Source organism: Anarrhichthys ocellatus, unplaced genomic scaffold, assembly GCF_004355925.1.
Source record: "Anarrhichthys ocellatus isolate YVR2014 unplaced genomic scaffold, GSC_Weel_1.0 scaffold6, whole genome shotgun sequence".
NCBI classification, from domain to species: Eukaryota; Metazoa; Chordata; class Actinopteri; order Perciformes; family Anarhichadidae; genus Anarrhichthys; species Anarrhichthys ocellatus.
Window position 1 is genome coordinate 7,822,406 of NW_022280036.1, and position 11,384 is coordinate 7,833,789.

Sequence of the window (11,384 nt, forward strand, 5' to 3'; positions counted from 1 at the left end):
TATTACATTATGATTATTATTAGTTGCAGAAGTTCTAATAGTTAATATTAAGTGTTAATATACATTAATATTTATTGTATTATAACATTTATATTATTTCTTGATTTCATTATAACTGGACAATTTATAAAAATGCTATTACAATGAAACTTTTCATTTTTATATATTTCACCAAAATAAATGAACTCATTGTCCACTCCAGCCTTTTCTGGAACCTTTTACTGCATAATACTCATGTTAATTTGAACGATCCCAAATCAAGATTTACTCGTAATAAATCATTAGTTAATTGATGACATATACAGCAGATTGTTAACGTTCAACATATAAAAGTGTTGTGGGAACTAAATCGCAGAAGAAAATCTATGGATTTGTTGTTCAGACTGTCAGTCAAGTTCAAGTTCACAGGGGTGGAATGTCTCCACTCTCCATTCACTTCTGTCGTTCCTCCCCCTTAACTCCCCCCTCCTCCTCCCCCCCCCTCCTGTGATCTGCAGTGACTGTCTGGTGTAACTATGACAGAGGGCCTGTGCCGTTGTTATGGCAGCAGGCTGGACGGCCCGGCTATGCACTGGTGAAAAGGACAGCCTGTCAGAGAGAGAGAGAGAGAGACTCAGGTTCTCCCCAACAGCTGGGCACATGCACACACCACAGGAGGGCCGCCCCCCCCCCCCCGCGGCCCCCACGCCGAACACGATATTCCCCCTGCTCCCCCAGGCCTTTCAAACACCACCCAGACTCTGGGAACACCAAGAATTTCACATTCATCATCCTCTCACACACTGCACGCCTCTCTCTTCCTTCACAGCCCACTCCTATCTCTTGTGTCCATCCATCCACCAGTTAACATCACTCTTCACCTACACGGCCAGCCACCTTCCTCCCGCACACACTTCTTCATCTTCCTCTCTTCATAGAGCCTAATGGTTCAATTCAATTCAATTTATTTTATTTATGTAAAATCCCAAATTTGCCTCAGAGAAATTAAAAGAAATGATGGTGAGGACAAGAACATTTTCAAACAAAGTGTGTGTGTGTGCGTGTGTGTGTGTGTGTGTGTGTGTGTGTGTGTGTTGGGGGGAGGGAGGTTTTGTTGAGGTCTCATTCAACTTTGAGCATGAAAGGCTGATGATTTGCATAAACTGCATGCTGTCTGAGGGGCTCAGGGGTGGCAGCCATACCGAGAAAAGATATGAGAGAACATGAAAAAAAAAGAAAGCACAATCCTGCATTGTGGAGCTGCAGGAAGAAAGAGGAGGTTTGAATAAGAGAGAGGGTGAAAATTGGCAAAGAAAAGGTCTTACCATGTCTCCCAGTGGGATTAAATTGTCCTGGATCCTCTTTATATATAATTTGGTGAATATGGCAGCGGCATGGCTGCAGGGCTGATCTCACATCAAGCTCCCGCCCGAACTTCATAAGACAAGAGTGCATGTGCTAGATGATGCAACCAGTTTGAGAAAAGTGGACATGTTGAGAGTGGACATCATTTTTTCTGACTATACCTGCACATAAATGTTAATGTTGAATTACAGAGCTGATTCAGATTCTTTATGTTTTTGTCGTTTTTAGAAAAGGGCCGATGGTGCTGATGCTGCCGTCCGGTGGAGGATCTTCAGAGCTCTTAGTGTGTTCATCACATGGATTAACAGGCCACTACATGGGGTTTGGTCTCTGTGCACCTAGGATGCAAATACATTTTTTTGCCATAGTTCATATAGAAATGGTTGACCATTAAACTTTTGCATAAAACAGCAGTTTTGATAATGAAAGAGAAAATGCTCTAAATGTAATGGTATTGACTGTTAATTATTTGCTTTTTGAGAATCAGTTCTAAAAAAGGATATATTTATATAAATGGTATTTGAGATTATTGAATCGAGACGATTGATGTTTTGCTCCTTACTCAATAAAATGAATGTTGAAAAAATATGATAGTGTGTTATTTACTGTGTTAAAACAGTTCATGAAGGCAGGTGTGTGTGTGTGTGTGTGTGTGTGTGTGTGTGTGAGGCACCTTGAAAAGCGCTTACGGTTTGAGCCATTTGGAGAGACATCTATTCAGTGAAATAGCCACATACTGTATTGTTTGCATTGTAGTGCTGTTTAAATCTGCCATATAGCTACGCTACTTTTTCACAAACACCAGAGTATGGAGAAAGAAGATGTTTTCTGTGTGTAAGAATTTAGAGAATAATAATAAAATGGGAAACATTAACAGACTCCAACCATTCACTTATTCAACAATGAAAGAGATGCCATGTAATCTCACATGAGGGTATTATAAACCAACTATTGAACTTCACTATTCATCAACAGTCTGTAGTGTTTAGCTGCAGATTAGTAAACTGCCTCCCACAATGTGACGACCTCATGTCCAGGGAGCTCAATCTGCTGCTGGATGGAGGGAGTCATGACCTTTCACTCTCCCGGGACACAACTTGACCCGGCACAAGCCGACAGACACGTGTGTGTTCCTCTAATGCTCCGGGTGTTACAGCTAATCCAGCGTCGTTAAATGAAACCTGATATAATGTAGGATTATACTCTCTAATGGGAGAATATTTTATTTTCTCTATCTCATACAAGAAAAAAAGATAGAAAGAAAGAATTGTGTTGTGAGGAAAAATGATGTAAAAGTTTGTCCCCAGGGGGCCTTAGAGGAGTCAAAGGTCATGCTCAGTTCTCTCTGTTTTTAATCACAAACAGTAATATATTTCTTGGTGACAGTGCAGAGTGAGTTTAATCACAGTGCTGTCTTAATCCAACATTATGTCCATCACTATGACATTATGTTCAATCATGCAATCCTCTATATATTTTTGGATTATTCAAGGTTTGGCCAATTAGTTCCAGTTACAGAAAAGCTTACTGCAGTGAACAGTAATATATTGAAGCGGGGTTCAAACTTTGTGGCAACCATTTCAGGATGTATGTTTCCTGTTTCAATATCACAATACATAAAGAGAGCTCCATGAAGAAATGGTAATCAAAGTTTGGTGTGGAAGAACTTGACCTCAACCCCGGCAAGGCCAGATCTCCTAACATCAGGGCTGAAACTCACTGATGCTCTTGTGGCTGAAACTCACTGATGCTCTTGTGGCTGAAACTCACTGATGCTCTTGTGGCTGAATGGGAGCGAATCCCTGCAGCCAGCATCCAAAATGTTGAGAGTGAGGAGTGGAGGCTGTTATAGCCACATATCAAAGCCCATGGTTTGGGAATGAGACAATCACATAAGGGTAACTTTTGGCCATTTAATGCCTCTGCCTTTCTCATGATTTTATCATGTTTGAGCATCAACGCCTGATTTATCTTTGACCAGAGGAACTCATGAGCTGCTGGCTGCAGGTGTTCTCTCTCACGACACTCAGTGTGTATTCATTCATTAATTCTGCTCTGATTTTCACTTGTCAACTGATAGAGACAGATGTTGTCTATTGTGGTATCACCACAGGTCGCATTACTCACCAAAGCTAAGAAATTAATTTTCAGGCCACGCTGCAAAGAACAAAGCTGTTATTATACGACAATTAACTAATACTTATCGTGACATCCCATTCATTACACGGCTTCAAACTACAATATGAAGTACAGGCATTTTCCATGAGACACAACTGGATTCAATACTTGTTGTTTTTCAGAGCTTTCATGTGAAAGTGCCAAACTTTACACTCGGTAACATCATCATGTAAATTTCGGAGTGAGTAAGTGAAACGTGAACTCAGACGTGGTCACTCTGCCTCATGAATGATGAGTAGGCAGCTGTAGACTAGGTCTGTGTCTGCGGAGGGCTGCAGATGATTTTCCAGTCATTTATATCTTCCAACTCAGTGAGCTTTAGGTCTTGTACTCTGCGTTTGCATAAGAATGGAATCAGGTCCTGTGAACTTCCCCAACCTATTGACCCAGCTCCCCAGACATGAATAGCTCTGCTATGAGGCTCCCCAGCCTCTCAAACAGGCTTTAACCATGCCCTAAGTCCCAATCATGGTAATTTAATATATCTTAAGCCCCTGGCTGTTTTGCTGGAGCCCCTCTACAGTTTGTTTTAGGCATTCTCTGCTTCTCACCTCATCTGCACTACTCCTTATTTGGCAAATTTAACGGGCTGCTGTGGCCCTACAAGTTCCTTTTCAGCAGATTCCAATATAATTAGAAAAGGTTTTAACCTATTATTATTCAGTCTTTTGATTTAGAAGAAAGACAAAAATCTCACCAAAGATATACAGCTGAAGAACAACATGATGAAACAGACTGAGGCTGTCTCAAATTGATCAGTGGCTCACAAGTAGCATCTCTACGTCTACGTCTAGCTGGAGTCATCGGTGACATCTATAGTAACAAAACTATTTTTACACATCATATAGAGAAAAAACAATTGAAAACCAATTGAAGATTTGGCCATAGGCACCTGTGCCATATTTTATGTAGCTATAGACTAACAGCTACGAGTTTGTGTTACAAAAACAACGATATGGGAATAGTGAAAAATGTACTAAAATGAACCTGGACTCTTAAACGCCTCCACTGATGACAGCAGCTTGAAAGCGTCTCTTATTTCATTCCTATTTTATCTCTCTTTACATTTGAGGGAGTACACCATGTCAGCCAATCTCTCTTTTCTAGCCTTGTGAGGTTTGGAACATATCTTCTCAAAATGACATATAGAAGCACCTGTGCTGAGTTATTAAAGGAGGTGTCACAGACTTCCTAAATACACAGGAGCTGCAGGGACCTCTTCAGGAGAATGAATACAATATAACAAGACTGCAAGAGTGACTATTTACAGGTATGCAGGTGTTATATTGTTTTCTCTTGTTGCAAATCAATCCAGGTCAAAATGTGGCAACCACAAAACTAAACTCTACTAAAGGTAAGCAATGCAGACATATCAGTGTAGCATCAGGAGTGTCACTGCTTGGTTATCGGTACCACGATATAGACTCGTTAGTATGATTAAAAAACTTGAAACAGTATGTTTTACATCCTCAAAAACAATGAACATCTTCATGAGGTTATAGTGACTGTAACGAAGGTAAGAACACAGCTCAATATGTTTTTTAATACTGGAATGTATGGATTTTAAATACAAATTGACATTCCCTTCTGTTCAGCGGCTTTTGTTCAACTGGCTGATTGACTTGACTTTCTGTCAGTGATAACTTGATATATTTTATCCACAAAACCAAATGCATGTCAGGGCATGTAACATAGCACAGGAGCCACATGCGTGCTAATGGGGTTGCCAATTAAAATAACATTTGACTGAGTCATCATTTACCGAACTAGACAATAAAAGTGATGAAAAATGTAGGTGGGCTCTTGATACTTACTGAAGCTTAATTTCCTGTAATGAAACTTTAAAACAAAAGTAATTGAAGATAAAACCCATTGACAAACATTAGCAAGGTGCTGCCTTGTCTTGACGTTAAAAATGGCTATTCAATCTAAAGACAGTCAGTGTTCCTTGTACATATTTATGTAAACAGGTTCAAATTAAATGTTTAAAGTAGAAAATATAGTGTTTCTCCAAACCAGATGGATGGATCTGAATATATGAATTACACTTTACTTTTTCTCTATGTTATTAGCCCAAAACATGAACTTTTTGGATATATTACAAATCACAGGTCATTATGTTTTGCTATTTCCATAATGATTAACTTTTCTTTCAGCTCAAGAAACATGCCACTACCTCAAAAGGTTAATTTAATGTTACATTATTAATACATAAGACGTGTCCTTGAATTATTTGTAACTGTTCTAATATAAAATGAGAGTAAATTTAATTCATTGGACATACGGGTGTTAGAGCTGTGAATTGTTTGTATGTGTGTTTGTTCTATAAGTAAAACACATGTTTCTTTATTTTATTCGATTTTGAACATTTAATCTATGTACTGAGTCAAATGAAAATACTAGACATGGGTAGTGAATTTATCATTCAAATTAGGCCATACTTTATTGTCAATTGGACTGGACAACATATTTTCTAGGAGGTAGTTGAACTCATAGTACAAGGAACAATGACATGAGACTGAAGATTACCCATCCTAATAAGTTACTTGAAACTGAGGTTTTACAGTCCGCTAGGGAAAAAGCCCAGGACACTAAAAATAACAGTGAGCTCAATTTGTAGTCAGAGTCACAGTGTCTGACAGTGGAGTCCATTCAGCAGCATGAATGAGATGAAACTGGATTTGTGGAGTGTGAAAGAGGAAGAGAGAGCTCTTCCTCCCACTGATACTCCCTGTAAATATATACTGTATACAAACCAGCCATGTGGCCGGTTACCTCTGAGCAAAGCATTTCCTGACAAGTTGTGGTGATATCTTACTGAGAGGCTCCACCGCGTGAGTCTAAATGTTTTGTGGGGTGACATCCTCTGCTGCATTGTGATGACTGCTAATGACAACTTGTATTTTGATGCTTTGGCAACATTGTTCTTGAAACCATCATACAAATAAAGCCCCTTTGGAATTAATGTGAGTTGAAAATATTACGACAATCTGTTTTATAGGTTAAAATCAAAGTATTTGGTTGTTTGAAAAGATATCACATTTCTTGTCACTTCAGAGTCACTAATGAGTTTAGAGAAGCAAGTTACCCAATTTTCTCATGTTTAAAAATCTGTTTTACAAAATTGTGGGTGGGTTGGCACTTCCGTGGAGCTGTTCATTGTTGAACCACATGGTAGAGTGGTGTGAATAGGAGAGACATACTCATTGTATCTTTGAACAGACAGCCTGAATAAATCGAGTGAAATAAAATTGAAAGAAATTGTCTGTAAAGAAATGTGTTTGACAGAATAAATGACCAGCCTGTGTCATTGTGGCACCACCTGCTGGAAAATTCAAGGTCTTTCATTGATGCCTTCTCACCTTCATTTACCTCCTCACACATGCAGACCAAAACACACTATACGCACACGCAGAGGTCACCACCTGCATATGTTAAAGTTACGTTTGCTGAGATTGAAGCCACATGAAGCAACAAGTTGGTGAAGGATCCTGTGATGGTCCTATATTAAAACTAGTTTTGCTAGTTTTGTAAAATGTGAAAGTCTTATCAGAACCTTTTTGAAAACTGATAACTCACCATGCAAACAGCAAACTACACATATAAGCACTTTCAAACCTCCGTCTCATTTCTTCAATGCAGTGCACTGTTTCAGCTCACTGGGATGGCTGATGAGCTTGGAGGATGGGGCACACATGGATATTTTCCCAAAGACAGAGATGGGACTGGTCCTAACATAAAAGACCTCATCAAAGTTTGGGACACAAAAACCTTCCAGCTCTGCAGATACATAAACCCATGAGAGGAGAAATGTGTACAAGACAACAAAGCCCACATTTGTTTCTCTTCTCTTCACGTCCCAATCAAGGCCTCTAATTAACACAGTTTCTTTTCAGATAGAAGAGATCAAATAGTAGCAATTATCTGTGCACACTTTGATGAGGTGGAATGCCATGCATTCATGGCGGCACATTCGATAATAATCTAAGTCCACGGCCTGGTTCACTGCACAACCAGAGCTTAGTGAGGCCCACTCTGTAAAAACAACTAATGATCTCTAATGAAGGTCCGTACAATGATCCGTGCCGTGCAAAATTGCAGGACACAGAGCTGACACACACACAGACAAACACACAAACACACTCTCACACACACACACACACACACACACACACACACACACACACACATCTACATACTAACGATACAATATAATGAGAGGAAAATTAGTTGGATTGAGCAATCACTTTAAGTTTTGTAAATTTACGATAAAATAAAATAAACCTGGACTCTATACAGCAGGTAAAGTTTGGAGAGTTGTGTTTCACACTTGAAATGCAGAATTGTACCGTTCTCTGCTCCCTTCTTAACAACCAAGCCACGTCTCAGCTGTGTTTCAGCCAAACCAGAAAAGAGCCTCTCGGGATGGGACATTCATCTCTGTGCTTTAGATTCCTGTTTTAAACACACACACAGTTGACGTTCTCAGACATGCTGTGGTTCTAATGGTAATGTCGTCCTCTTTGATTCAGGCTGTGAAGTATCTCACCAAATATGGATTGCCATGAAATTTAGAACAGAATGTAATCATTCCCAGAGAATGAATCCTACTGACTTTGGTGATCCCCTGACTTTTACTCTCATTTGTGGTTTTGTGTTGACAACTTTACGTGGAGTTTCCATGAAATTTGGTGGTCAAACTCACTCACCCCAGGATGAATTGTAAAAACTTTGATCCCGACTTTTCATCTGCCATCAGCTATTCCTTGTGTTTAGTGCCAATTAGTAAGATGCTAAACATGGTAAACCTTATACCCACTGAACATCAGCATGTTAGCATTGTCACTGTCAGTATGTTAACATGATGACATTAGCAGTTAGCTCATTTAGCTGCCGTTTTTTATCGTATAATAAGCAACTGCAGTGTTCATTGGTCACAAATTTGGGGCTTAAGTTCATTTGTCATTTCAACTGCAAAAATACAGTACAAATTAAATAGTACTTCTGGACCACATTACAAAGTGACAAATTATGAAAGCATCAAGACAAACCCGTAATCTTCATCATCTTAAGTCTGAGTGCAACAAAAGATTTGAGTATGTTCCAATGCAGTGGATATAGCAGGATACAAATGTAATGTATACAGACTGTACAGTGTATACGTACATGTAAGCATGCTTTTACATACATATATGTGCAAAGTAGGCACTAGCCAGAGCAGTGGTGGATTTGATCACATTTGATGCAAATGTTGTAACAGGAGATGAACCCAGCAGGGACTAATCGGACCACCTTACTGACAGATACCACTGCAAGATTGATGCTCACAGTTTTTGCTAATTTGCAAATCACATGCACAAAAAATCCAACATGAACCAAATCACACCCTAAATTGTGGTCTAACCCAATGGTTCTACTTTCACAGCTAAACCTAAATACTAAATGTCTGCTTTTATGAGGGCCTGGAAATTAAGTTTGTTCTTAACCAAAAAACTAATTTACACACAGCTACACTTGTGCACACACGTACACGGACACACCAACAGAGTTTATAAAACCAGGATCCCTGTGTTTGTGCGGCTGGCAGGGAAAGGCTGAATTTCATCAGGAGAGCACACAATCACAGGGCCACAGTGTGTCTCTGTAGCCAGACAGGGCAATGTGTGCACATCAGGTTTTGTGAGGCTCTGACAAGATGCGACAGCCCAGCTCTCACTCAAAGATCCCCAAATTTGGTCCATTTTTCTGCCTTTTCCATTTACAATGCTTCAGTGGAGATTTCTTTATTTCAGAATGGACAATGGTCTCTTTCTTTCTCTTTCCCTACATCTCCCTCTCTCTCTCACACACACACACATACACACACACACACACACACACACACACACACACACATAAAGCTTCGCTGGCATACACACGCACACTTGCTTGCTGTCATGCTCATTTTGATGGTAATTAATGACATCACCACTGCGTGCGGGTGCATGGTGGTGTGTGTGTGTGTGTGTTTGTGGGGTTGGGGGGGTGGGGCGTTTGTTTGTTGAGAAAACCGTGGGAACAGGGAGCTCTCCAGGGTGGCGAGTCAGGGCCTCCAACAATACATATGCTGTTGCTTTTCACCCAAACACCCTCCCTTCCCAAGAGAATCATTCCTCTCCCCTCCTCTCCTGTCCCCCTCTTTCCTTCCTTTTCTCCATGACTTTACCTCCTTCGTTTGCACTTGTCGCAATATGGACTGTGGGAGATTACTGCCCCCTCTCTGTCAGTGTGTCTCATCAGCTTAAACTTGGAGCTGATTGTCTCTGTTGAAGATACAGTAAGTTACCTGCAAGGCTTATGTTATGTTCTAGTGTACTTGTGTAAGTGTATATTTGTATCTGGTATGGAGTAGGAGTATAAAGTCCACTTGCATTACTGTTAAGAGCTGTTTTATCCTGTACACACATCTAAAGTCAGTAATTCTGCTTTCACAAAGGTAAATGTTTCTGTTTTAAACATGTTCTCCTTCCTAAATCTATCTTTGACAAAGCTCTTCTTGCAGAAATGATAGATACTACCGGCCTACCACTTTGTACATCATCACCCGGGAAAGGAGAAAGATTTGTGGGTGGGATGTTTGTATTTACAGTATGTCAGCATGCCACTTTGTCCCTTTGAAGAGGCCAAGTGTTCATTTAGTTCCACATACAGTAAAGGGAACGGCATCTTCAACTGGGCCGAAACTGTGAAAACAGATCGATTATGCTGGGGATTACTTTTCTTTCGCTGTTTTTTTGTCCCCTATATTTTTTTGTTCTAGAGAAATATAACAGTAGTTTTACATGGATTCGCTATTGCTCCCTCCACACTCCTTCATCTGACCTAGAGGCTCTCTATGTGATACCGTTACTTACCTCACTGAACTCACTTTATTGTCCATTTTACACGCATCTCCCTCAGTACCCCTGAAGCAGTTAGAAGATTACACGTGAGCTGAGATTTAGTCACAAAAACATCTCAATTCAAAATCTGTGTATAAACCTTCCCCATTTAGATGATTGTATTATCAGTGTGTTTGTGTCTGCATGTGTCTGCTCATGCATCTCTGTATGTGTTTGTAAAAGAGCTCTAAAGCATGTTCTGTAAAGGCAAACTCAAACTCAAACACCCAGCACTGACATGCCACAGGTAAGGCCCTTTCAACCACAAACTCCCAAAAGATGGAGGTGCTGACAGACTGACCACATGCACTTTGCAGCACAGTCTTGCCGATAGCGACCAGCCTGCAGTGAGACACCCGCAGCAGCATAGTAGTGAGAATGTCTTACCTTTTGTCAAAGCTGTGATGCAGTCCACAAAAGCATTTTTGTGTCCAGATCACAACATATCAATTCATCTGATATATCGGAAAAAATAATCCTCCATTATGGGACTATTATTAAACCAAAAAGAGATACAAAGGAGCGCATGTGTTTCTGAGGCACGTTCAAGTGATACTACTGAACGGACCCAAACAAGTGTATTCATTTAGTGTACCTTCAAAATTCCTTTCTCTTATCCATTACTACTGAAAACCATCTATTTTCTGTTATTAGTGTCTCTGAAACACCATTATGTTTTTTAAGGTGCATAGGGGCACTGGTATAAGGTCTCTCTCTTACCTGTGTGAAAACCCTGGCACTCAAGTTTGCAGCCGGATATAATTCCAAACTGTGCTTAATATTCACCTCTTTCCGGAAGCATTTGTCTCACTATGCTGAGCCAAAACACAGCAGACCGAACTTTAATACAAACAAACGTTGACCTAACAAGAAAACAAAAAGATATAGACAAAGACAAAAGTATTGTCTATTCTGTCATATCACCCGTCTTTATGATTCGTG